The following is an 11124-nucleotide window of genomic DNA, read 5'->3' on the forward strand; positions in this document are numbered from 1 at the left end:
GAGGCCAACTGACTGGTATAGATTCTTTATGTGAATTGGTGTCCTGAGAAAACCCAAGCACCTATTGGCTAGCCTCTGCAGAGCTTTGAAGAACTGGTTTGACCCAACAGATCCCTATTCTCACTTGATGGAGGTCAGGAAGCTTACAGAGGAAGGCGAGAGACTTCATCCACAATGACTGCTCTTTTGGCCATTTTGGTTTTGGATGCACACTTGGAAACTTTCTTTAGATCCATCAGGTGCTGAGAATCTAAGCCACTGCCTCACAGAGGGCAAAGAGGCTGATTCAGCCACATCCATTTCCAAAGCAATTAAGCAAAGAGCCACAGGTGACGCCCATCCTTTTCCATTTGAAAACTGATTTATTCAGGTTTCACACAGGGGTGGCCTGAGGCAAACACGTTCCTGACATTCAGGACAACAGAACAATAGGTAAGCAAAAGTCCAAAGTAGTATTTCTCCACTGAGACTTTACTGGTCGCACTGATATCTGAGTTTTCTGAGATGCTCTCATTCCCTTCAGCTATCCAGTACATGATCATGTCACAGAGCTTGGAGGTGGTACATATCTTGGAAATAATACCATGAGGCTATTCTGGAGAGTGGCCAGTATTCAGGAAGAAAAGAGGAACTTAAGAAGATAATAGGTGTTGCCCATCCATAAGGCAAGCAGCTCTTTATTCTTTAATTTGGCAAGATGAATGCTGGGAAGCTTTCTACTAGACAGGACACAACCATTGATGAATTCTCTTTTCAAATGTCTACAAAAACGGATTCAGTGGGATACACAGACATAGAAACACTCGTGTTGTCAAACGACTTTCTAGAAACATTCCAGTCTAAACAAACAAACCGCCTTTCCTACCTATTCTCAGAACATGAGACAAAACCACAAACTCACACAGACACCCACAACGGAATCTCCTTCCCCCAAGTATGTTTGTGAGTATCCTGAGTGTCCTCTGACTGGTGGGCCATACTATGTTCCACCAAAATGGCCTGTCCAATCTCAGACCTGGACTTCTTTGCCAACTCTGTGAAGTTGTCAGGAGCCATGGTTGAGCCACTACCTGCTTTCTCAGAAAAGGCCCCTCTTCAGAGCTCTCCTGGCATTTGGCCATTCTCACTTCAGTAGGTACTAAGAAAGACTGACTCTGTCCTTGGTAAATCCAAACAAATGAGACCACTGGGACTGGGACTGGGACTGGCTCTGGGTGCCTGGCTTCCTGGATCCCGAGTTCAGAGAGTTCCATCACCAAGGAAGTGTGATAGGTCACTTCCTTCACGAACTGAATGAGGTCACTGGGTTGGCAACCACTTTTTCCTAACAGTTGCTTCCAAGGGTCCCATGAGATGGAGGCTGCCCATACTTCCTGTGACACTTTCACAAGATAGAATGGTATATCAACCATAGGCACCCGGGAACAGCTCTCCACACAGGCCTGGTTTGGTCGATTTAATCTACATTAAGAAGAGAGAGGCTTTCAGACACATCCCTTCATTTTGACCAGGTTGTTTTACATGGAAGTTGACTTTTGCTCTCTCAGGTCTTTCATAGGTGTCTACATCTTCTTCAGGGATCATTTCTGCAAGGACCTTTGAGGTTCTCAGCAGGAGGAAGATCCCCTACATTCCTGTATTGTAAGACCAACAATATCCTTGTTCTTCTGTTAAGTTATATTGAGGAAATATTGCATGGTTAAGGGTAATAACAGGTTCGATTTGGTTTAGGAATCATTCTGCAGGATGAATTATGGTATTGGGAACCTGCGATATTTACAAGAATATACTGGTGAAATATAAGTATGAAAACAGAAATCTAGGTAATATTTGAAGTCCAGAAGGGCATTGGGTGGCCTGAACACCCTTCCTTTGAATCAGGAGTGATCAAATAGCCCTGCCGCTAATACTGCACTGCTTCTTCAATTTGAGGCTTACTGACTGTCAGGTATAGATTCTTTATGTGATTTGGAGACATGAGAAAACCCAAGCACCTATTGTCTCATGCCACAGCAAATGGTTTATTGGGGGTCCAGCATGCTGGGGCTCAAAGCTCACTTCAGAGGAGGAAAGAACAAAGAGCCCCGAGAACAACTTGAGAAGAGATTATATACAATCTTTAGAGAGTGCAGGGGCTTTATATACATCATAGCCTCCTTTAGCAAATATCATATACTGTGGGAAAATCAAATAACAACTCTAAAACATGATTAGCACATTCATTGGCGGGAACAGTTCGGGCAGGGGGTGATTGGTCAGCCCTGAGAAGGGGTATACATTTAAACTGATTGGTTGAAGCCCTGAGATGTATACGTGCTGAGATGCACGGTTTCTGGGAAGGGGTTGTTAAGTAACTAGGTGGTCAGGAAAGATTTCAACACATCTAATGGGCAGTTCCGGGAATTCTCTTCACTGACACAGGAATTTCAGGTTCTGAGCACAGCTTGTAAACTTTACAAAACCTGTTTCTTTACGTTTCAATTTTAATTTCTTTAATTCTTTCATTTCTCCTTTTTCTGCCTACTTTTAATTTTAAAAGTAATGAATCATAATTTTTGTGGGGTCTCACATTCTATTTCTGCCAGTGAAGTATATTTCTGTCTGATTACCATGAGTTTTACCTGCCCAATCTGAGCCTGGAGAAAGGAAACTATGAGGTTAAGCAAACAAGGTCCCACAGTTATCAACACCATAAGCATGATCAGGGGTCCAGCTAAGGCTGATAGGAGTGTAGTTAACCAGGGGGACAAGGTAAACCATGACTCAAACCACACTTGTTGAATCTCCCTTTCTCTCTGGTGCTCTTCAAGGCATTTTCTCAATTTACTCATGGATTATTTTACAACTCCAGTATGGTCAGCATAAAAACAGCATTTTTCTCTCAGTACAGCACAGAGGGCCCCCTCCCTTATTAAATGGAGGTCTAATCCTCACCTGTTCTGTAAAACAACTTTAGAGAGAGAGGTTAAGGATTCCTGCAAAACTGTGATGGAGGTCTCTAACGTCTTCAAGTCTTGATTTATTGCTGTTTCTAATCAGGCCATTTGTTGTGACCCATGGATCATATCAGCTGTTCCTGTACCCACTCCTGCAGCAGCTCCTAGCCCCAATAGGATGGCTAGAGTAAGGGACACTGGCTCCCGGCAAAATCGGGTTGTTTGTCCACCTAGTAGACCTTCAAAGGATTCTGGATCATGATAGAGAACCCTGGGGGGTATCTGCACCATTACACAATAATGTACAGAGCTGTCAAATACCTGGGCTGAAATGCAAGGAGTTCTGACTGTGTGGAGTTCAGTACCATAAAGGTTCCTTTAATTAGTTCCCAGGGGGAGGAGTCAGCTGTACTCTGGACTGGGGAAGTAGGCAAAGACGGAAACTGTGAAGTATGAGATGGTAGACGGGTTTTGGTAGATCTAGGCATGGGAGGTTTAGGAGGCTTAATTCCTGACTTGAGGGGATTGGGCCCTATTGCTGTGGGATTTTCTTCCTTTTTAAGCCGGATGGTGAACCAGAGACCAAAGTCATAACCAGGGCCATTAATATAGAATCGCATTCCCCAAGTATTTCCCATAGGCCATGTTGTTCTGAGGTAGCCCCTTCCTTTGGAAGTGAAAGTTATATTGAGGGGGTAACATAGACTATTTTTTCCACAGCAAGTTTTTGACACCACTTGGATAGCGGCACATTTATTGGGATCAATCCAGATGTCATTTCATCCTACCGAATCATACTGTCTGGGGAGTTTGGGTTTCACAATGTAGCTCCCGTGTGTTCACAACCCCAAGATCTACAATAAAAGTCACTGGGTCCTCCACAGGTTTGGGCCTGTTTGCGACTTCAGAAATCAGCTGGGCTCACTTAATAAACAAGACTGGCTAGTTTACACCTGAGCTGGGGAGATGACATCAATAATTCATGTTGTAAGTTGGTCTATGTTGCCCTGGTTTGGGCTTTAGTGGGATCTGTGTGGGGCCCACTATGTCAGGGAGATCCCAGTCAGAGAGGCCTATGGCAAGCTGACAAATGTCCGGGTGGAGAGATGGCCACCAAGTCCATAAGGGGGCTGTATGTGAAATAGACCACACTACTTGCCCAGTAGGATTTATAACTTGCCATTGTTGCTGAACAGGCTGATGGGGATTAGGACTGCTGGTGGTCAGGGGAAGAATCCATAGCCCTACCCACACCACAGACATGCAACTTGAGAGGGTTACCAGTCTGTTCCAGTTTCCACCCAGAGTATGGACAGGGCACAGGATTGAGATGGGAGGCATGGATCCAGGAAGTGATCCCATCCACTTTCACCACTGTAGGTGTTATAAGCAGCACCTGCTGGTCCTTTCCAGCAGGGTTCCAGGGATGACACCCGATACTGTCTCATGTAGACGAAGTCTCCCACTTGATATCGATGTGGAGTTCCCTCGTCTCCAGGATGATAAGCAGTGGCCAACTGTTTCCACAGGTATCGCTGGGTGCTTGGTTTGTTCAAGGGCTTTAAGTCTGTCTAGCAAGGGGGTGTGAAAGGAATCATTAATCTCAGAGTTGGGGTTAGGTCCCTTAATGGAGGAGGGGCACCGTAGAGAATGTCATAAGGGGTGAGGTTACACAAAGGGGCGGAGGGGTATTTCTTGCATGAAAAAGTACATGAGGTAGGAGCATAGTCCAATTTTTTATGCCGGTCTCCAAGATTAATTTCGTTAAGTGTCTTTGATGGTTCTATTCATCGTTTCTACCTGTCCTGAGCTCTGGGGTCTATAAGCACAATATAACTTCCAATGAATCCCCAGGGTCCTGGAAAATCCCTGACTTACCTGGGCCACGGATTCCGGTCCGTTATCAGACCCTATTACCTTAGGCAGGCCGAACCTTGGAAAACTGTCTTCTAGGATCTTTTTGACCACCATCTGAGCTGTTTCTTTCTTCATGGGGAAGGCTTCGACCCATCCTGAAAAAGTATCTACAAAGACTAGGAGATATTTAAGTCCATACCTTGCTGGCTTAATTTCAGAAAAGTCCACTTCCCAGAATTGTCCTGGTCTGGTTCCTCGTATGCGCTTCCCTGCAGGAATCTTGGATGGGAAAGTATTAACTAATTGGAAGACTTGAAAAGCTCTAGTCACCTGCTCAGCTATTTTTTTCCTCTTTGAGTCAGTCAATAATAAGTCCTTTCTTCGGTCCTTTAAGAGTGCCTATAACTTCTTTGAGCCTAAGTGGTTGAGCTGGTGTACGTCTTTGACATAAAGGTGGGCTTTTTGAAATTGTAAACTTGGCTCTGTAGGGTCCCAGATTTCTGTATCTGTCTCCTCAGATGATAAGTTGCCTGAATGTTCTGGGGCGGCCAAGTCTCCTGATTTTTGTTCCCCCCGGTGTGGAAAAAGTTAACAGAGTCACTCTGTTTAGGGCTGCCAATTAAGCTTCCTCATCTGCCCTTCTGTTTCCAACTGCCACAGGGTTGTTTCTCTTCTGGTGCCCGGGACAGTCCACTATAGCTAGTTCCTTATGGCCCTGCACTGCTGAGCCAAGGTGGAGGATCTCATCTTTATTTTTTATTTTTTTCCCGGCAGAGGTTAATAGCCCGCATTGTTGGTAAATAGTCCCGAGCATATGAACAGTGGCAAATGCATAGTGGCTATCAGTTTATATGGTGGCCCTTTTCCCTGTTGCTAGTTCCAATGCTTTCATAAGGGCAATCAGTTCTGCTTTTTGGACTGATGTCCCTTCTGGGAGACCAGAGTATCAGATGAAATCAGTTTTGCTAACTGCTGCTGCTCCAGCCCGCCGCTTACCATCTTGGAGGAAGCTGCTGCCATCCGTAAACCATACGACTTCAGGGCGAGGCAGTGGCTGATCCTTCAAGTCTTGTTGTATACTGGTTTCCTTGCCAGTATGTGTTGACACTCATGAGTGACGGGTCCTGATGATTCTTCTGGCAGCAGTGTAGGTGGGTTGAGTGGAGCAGGGGGTCCCAGCGTTATTCTGTCTTTGTCAAGCAAGAGGCTCTGGTAGTGGTTTATTCTGGAGTTTGATTGCCACCTCTCTGGAGGCTAACAGATGATGCTCTCCAGGGCATGGGGGGCTATAATGGTTAGCTTCTGTCCCAACGTTAATTAATGAGCATCTTTTATTAGAAGGGCTGCCGCTGCTATAGCACTTAAGCAATGGGGCCACCCGCTAACCAATGGGTCCAGTTTTTTGGATAAATACGCTACTGGCTTTTTCCAAGGTCCCAAAGACTGAGTGAGCACTCCCCGTGCTATTCCTTTCTTTTCCTCGATATAAAGAGTGAAGGGTTTTCTACATCTGGGAGTGCTAAGGCTGGAGCAGATAGCAGCACCTTTTTTTGACATTATCAAAAGCTTGTTGGTGCTCAGGGGTCCATTGGAAGTGGGCATCCCCCTTTATCAGCGGGTATAAAGGGGCAGCCAGAGATGCGAACCCAGGAATCCATAACCTGCAAAAGCTGGCAGTCCCAAGAAACTCTCTGAGTTTTCTCTTATTAGATGGGGGCAGTATCTGCAAAACGGTTTTTTTTCTGGGCTCAGGGAGCCATCGTTTGCAACCCCTAAGAGAATAACCCAGGAAGATTACTTCTTGCTGACAAGTTTGGGCCTTTTGGCAGAAGCCATATATCCAAGCCGAGCAAGCTCGAATAATAGTGCTTGGGTCCCAGACTCATAGGTCTCCTTGGTGTTGGCTGCCAGTAGAAGATCATCCACTATTGGAGTAGGGTGACTTCGGGGTGTGCAGTTTTGAAGTCATTGATGTCTCTGTGGAGGGCTTCATCAAAGAGAATGGGGGATTTTTTGAACCCCTGTGGGAGTCTAGTCCAGGTTAGTTGGCCAGATGTTCCATGTTCTGGGTCTACCCACTCTAAAGCTAACAGCAACTGACAGTCCTTATGTAGAGGCAAGCAGAAGTAAGCATCTTTTAAGTCCAGCACAGTGTACCATTTCTGCTCCGGATTCAGAGTGCTAAGCAAATTATATGGATTGGGTACTGTGGGGTGAATGTCCTGCACTCTGTTGTTTATCTCTCTTAGGTCTTGAACAGGACGGTAGTCCCCAGTTCCTGGCTTTCTTACTGGTACCGGGGGGTGTTCCAGGCTGATTGACAGGGCCTTAGGACCCCAAGACCCAGGTATTTATGAATATGGGGCCTTATCCCATCCTTAGCTTCTTTGCTTAGAGGATATTGTTTAACACTAATTGGAGACGCAGAGGCTTTTAATTCTACTACTATTGGAGGTTGTTGATGGCTAGACCTAACCCAGCAGTTTCTGCCCAGGCATTAGGATAATCTTTTATCCATTTCTGGGGTAGTTTGCCTGTTTGATCAGTCCTAGGGGGCGCGAAGTGTTGATGTTCATCTTCTACAGACATAGTCAAAGATGTTACTATGGGAGTTAATACTGCAGGCTTTAGAACCCCCACTTGGGGACCATTAGGGTTAAAGGTTATTCTAGTCCAGAGTTTGGTAAGCATATTCCTGCCCATCAATGGGGCCGGGCATTCTGGGATTACTAGGAAAGAGTGGTGGACTTTTTCCTTTCCGAGGTCCATATTCATCTTAGTTGTCCAAGCCTGATATCTACTGCCATTAGCCCCTTAAACTAGGGACGATTTAATTGATAGGGGGGCCAGTGAAGTCTTAAGGGCTGAGTATACTGCTCCTGTAATCACTTCAAAGTTCACTGTGTTCCCCTCAACTTCAAATGTTACTCTGAGCTGGGGGAGGGGATCTGAGCCCCGAATTTCCTAGTCCTCTTCTAGAGTCAGCACGGCGGGCTGGCGTGGCTGCTTCTTTTGGGGGCACTCTTTGGCCCAGTGTTCTTTTTTATTACAGTGGGCACATTGATTTGAGGCCAACGGCAGCCTTTGGCGTGGGCCCAGGTATGCCTTTATGTATCCCTGCTTTTTAACTTCTGGCCTATTTGCTGCTGTGACCAGAACCTTAGGCAATGCTTTACTCTGCCATTTGCTTCTTTCCTCCTTCTTTTGTTCCCTTTCCTTCTCTCTCCTCTATTCCCTTTCCTCCTCAGTTTCTCTCTTATAATATACTTTCTCAGCTTCTCTGACTAAATCTCTTAAGGTCATATCTTATAATCCATCTAGACGTTGTAACTTTCTCTTAATATCTAGGGCAGTCTGCTCGATAAAGGCCATTGCAACAGATGGCTTTTGGTCTTCTGCCTGAGGATCAAAAGGAATATATTTCCTATACGCTTCCATAATTCTCTCCAGAAACATAGAAGGAGACTCATTAGGCCCTTGGATAATCTCTCTTACCTTGGCCAAATTAGTCGGCCCTCTGGCGGCCGCTCAGAGACCCACTATTAGAGAACGGCGATAAGTGGACAGATGCTACCTACATTCAAAGGTGTTGGGGTCCCAGTTGGGTCGGTTCATGGGCCCGTAGGGACAGAGAGGGAGCATCACTGGGGCTTCCGAGTTTTATATTATTTATCTCCTGCGGGTTCCTTTAGGTGGCCCAGCATCCTTCAGGGGAGCAGGGTCTGCTGCTGCTGCGGGGAAGTCCCCTGGAGGGCTTGGGTCTGGCCCAATTGCCTCTAGCGGCGGAGAGGCTGAGTCAGCGGCGGGAGGATCATCTGGAACATGTTGTGGGTTGGGGAGCGAGGGTAGAGGATAAGGAGAGAGAGGAGTGTCCATTCTTGTGACTCAGAATGGAGGGAAGAGGGGGAGGAGCAGAATGTTGGAATGATAAGATCGTGGGGGAAGGGGTATATGGCTGTTAATCTGGGTGGCCAAGTGGCCCCGGTGAAAGAAAATATCTCTGACTTTTCGGATTAGAGGGAAGTGGAAGGATTCTTCTCGGGGCCATCCGACTCCTAGGATGGGCCATTCTGAAGCACAGAGAGTCTGCCAGATCCGGCATTTTACTGAAAAAGAAAGATTCTTGGTACTTGAGCGAACATCAGTCCAATGATCAAGGTTAAGGGACAGAGGCATGGAAGTGCTTTGTCCCATAATGTCCCATAATGGGAGTTACTCAAACAGGGACAGTGAATACACAAACGTGACACAGACAAAGACAAACAGTAAACGTTTAACATGAGTCCAGGAAAAAGATTAGAACTGAGTAACTGGCCAAAACTGATGGGTTAGACAATAAAGACAGACAGTAAACTCAACATGAGTTCCTGACAATGAACAAAACTGAGTAGCCAGCAAAACCTGATGGGCTGGAAAACCGAATCCTGAAGCAAAAAATAACCGAGTTGAGGAATCTACTAATCCTCAATTTCCCGAGTCCTCTGGAGTTTCCCCCAGGGACGTGGCCTGTGACTCTGTGACACATCTGTCAGCCACCATCGCAGAGAGCTAATGTTCTTCACCGACAGCCATTTTGCCAAGCCCTAACCTGAAACCTGAAACCAGAAAGAGGCACCTTAATTACTCTGAAAGGAGTCCATTGGGGTCTTTTGTTCGTCACTGCTGGATTTCTCAGCTAGGGCCTCCAGATGAAAAGGTGGGCCGAATGTCGGAGGAAAAGACCACCAAGAGAATTTCTCATGAAACAGCAAAGGGTTTATTGGGGGTCCAGCATGCTGGGGCTCAGAGCTCACTTCAGAGGAGCAAAAAACAAAGAGCCCCAAGAACAACATGAGCAGATTTTATATACATTCTTTAGAGAGGGCAGGGACTTAACATACATCCTAGCTTCCTTTAGCAAATCACCGTATACTGTGGGAAAATGAAATAACAACTCTAAAACATGATTTGCACATTCATTGGTGGGAACAGTTCAGGCAGGGGGTGATTGGTCAGCCCTGAGAAGGGGTATACATTTAAACTGATTGGTTGAAGCCCTGAGATGTATATGTGCTTAGCTGCACGGTTTTTGGGAAGAGGTTGTTAAGTAACTAGGTGGTCAGGGAAGATTTCAACACACATCTAATGGGTAGTTCCGGGAATTGTCTTAACTGCCACAGGAATTTCAGGTTCTGCGTGCAGCCTGGAAACTTTACAGAACCTGTTTCTTTACGTTTCAGTTTCAATTTCTTTTATTCTTTCAGAACCTTACAAAGGAAGGCGAGAGACTTCATCAACAATGACTGCAATTTTGGCCATTTTGGTTTTGGAAGCAGACATGGGATCATTTTTAGATCCATACGGTGCTGGTAATCAAAGCCACAGCCTCACACAGGGCCAAGAGGCTGATTAAGACACATCCCTTTCCAAAGCAATTACTTCTCTGAGGTCAGTCACTGAACTCAGTCTCTGAGGGGAATCACACCAGAGTTCAAGCCCAGGTGGACCCAGTCATCTCTTCCAAACTCCACACAAATGACCACAATTAAAACCAAAACACTCCACCAAGGCCCTCATCTTCTTCCATATATACATTCATCATAACCTCTGGCTGGATGTTTCCATGAATGGCACAGCCAAAGAGAGTTTACAAAATAAGGTCTCTTTCCCTTCATTTGCCTAACCTCAGGGTAGCCTGGACACCATTTCTGTGAACCAGGATTGATCACATAGGTCTGCCATTAATACTGCTCTGCTTCTCCAATTTGAGGCCTACTGACTGTCAGGTATAGTTTCTTCATGTGATTTGGAGTCATGAGAAAACCCAATCATCTCTACAGGGCATGAAAGAACTCATTTGTCCCAAAGGATCCCTATTCTCACTTGATGGAGGTCAGGAACCTAAAAGAGGAAGGTGAGAAACTTCATACACCATGACTGATCTTTTTTGCATTTTGGTTTTGGATGCACACATTGGATTTTTCTTTAGATCCAACTGGTGCTGAGAATCTAAGCCACTACCTCACACAGGGCAAAGAGGCAGATTCAGACACATCCCTTTCCAAAGCATTTAAGCAAAGAGCCACAGGTGATGCCCATTTATTACCATTTGAAAACAGTTTTCTTCAGGATTCACAAAGGGCTGGCCTGAGGCAAAGACCTTCCTGACATTCATGGCAACAGGCAAATAGGTTAGCAAAAGGCCCAAAGCAGGGTTTCTCCACTGAGACTTTCCTGGTCACACTGATATCTGAGTTTTCTGAGATGCTCGCATTCCCTTCAGCTATCCAGTACATGGCCATGTCACAGAGCTTGGAGGTCGTACATATCGTGGACACAAAACCATGAGCCT

The sequence above is a fragment of the Callospermophilus lateralis genome, unplaced genomic scaffold, assembly GCF_048772815.1.
Source record: "Callospermophilus lateralis isolate mCalLat2 unplaced genomic scaffold, mCalLat2.hap1 Scaffold_281, whole genome shotgun sequence".
Lineage (NCBI taxonomy): Eukaryota > Metazoa > Chordata > Mammalia > Rodentia > Sciuridae > Callospermophilus > Callospermophilus lateralis.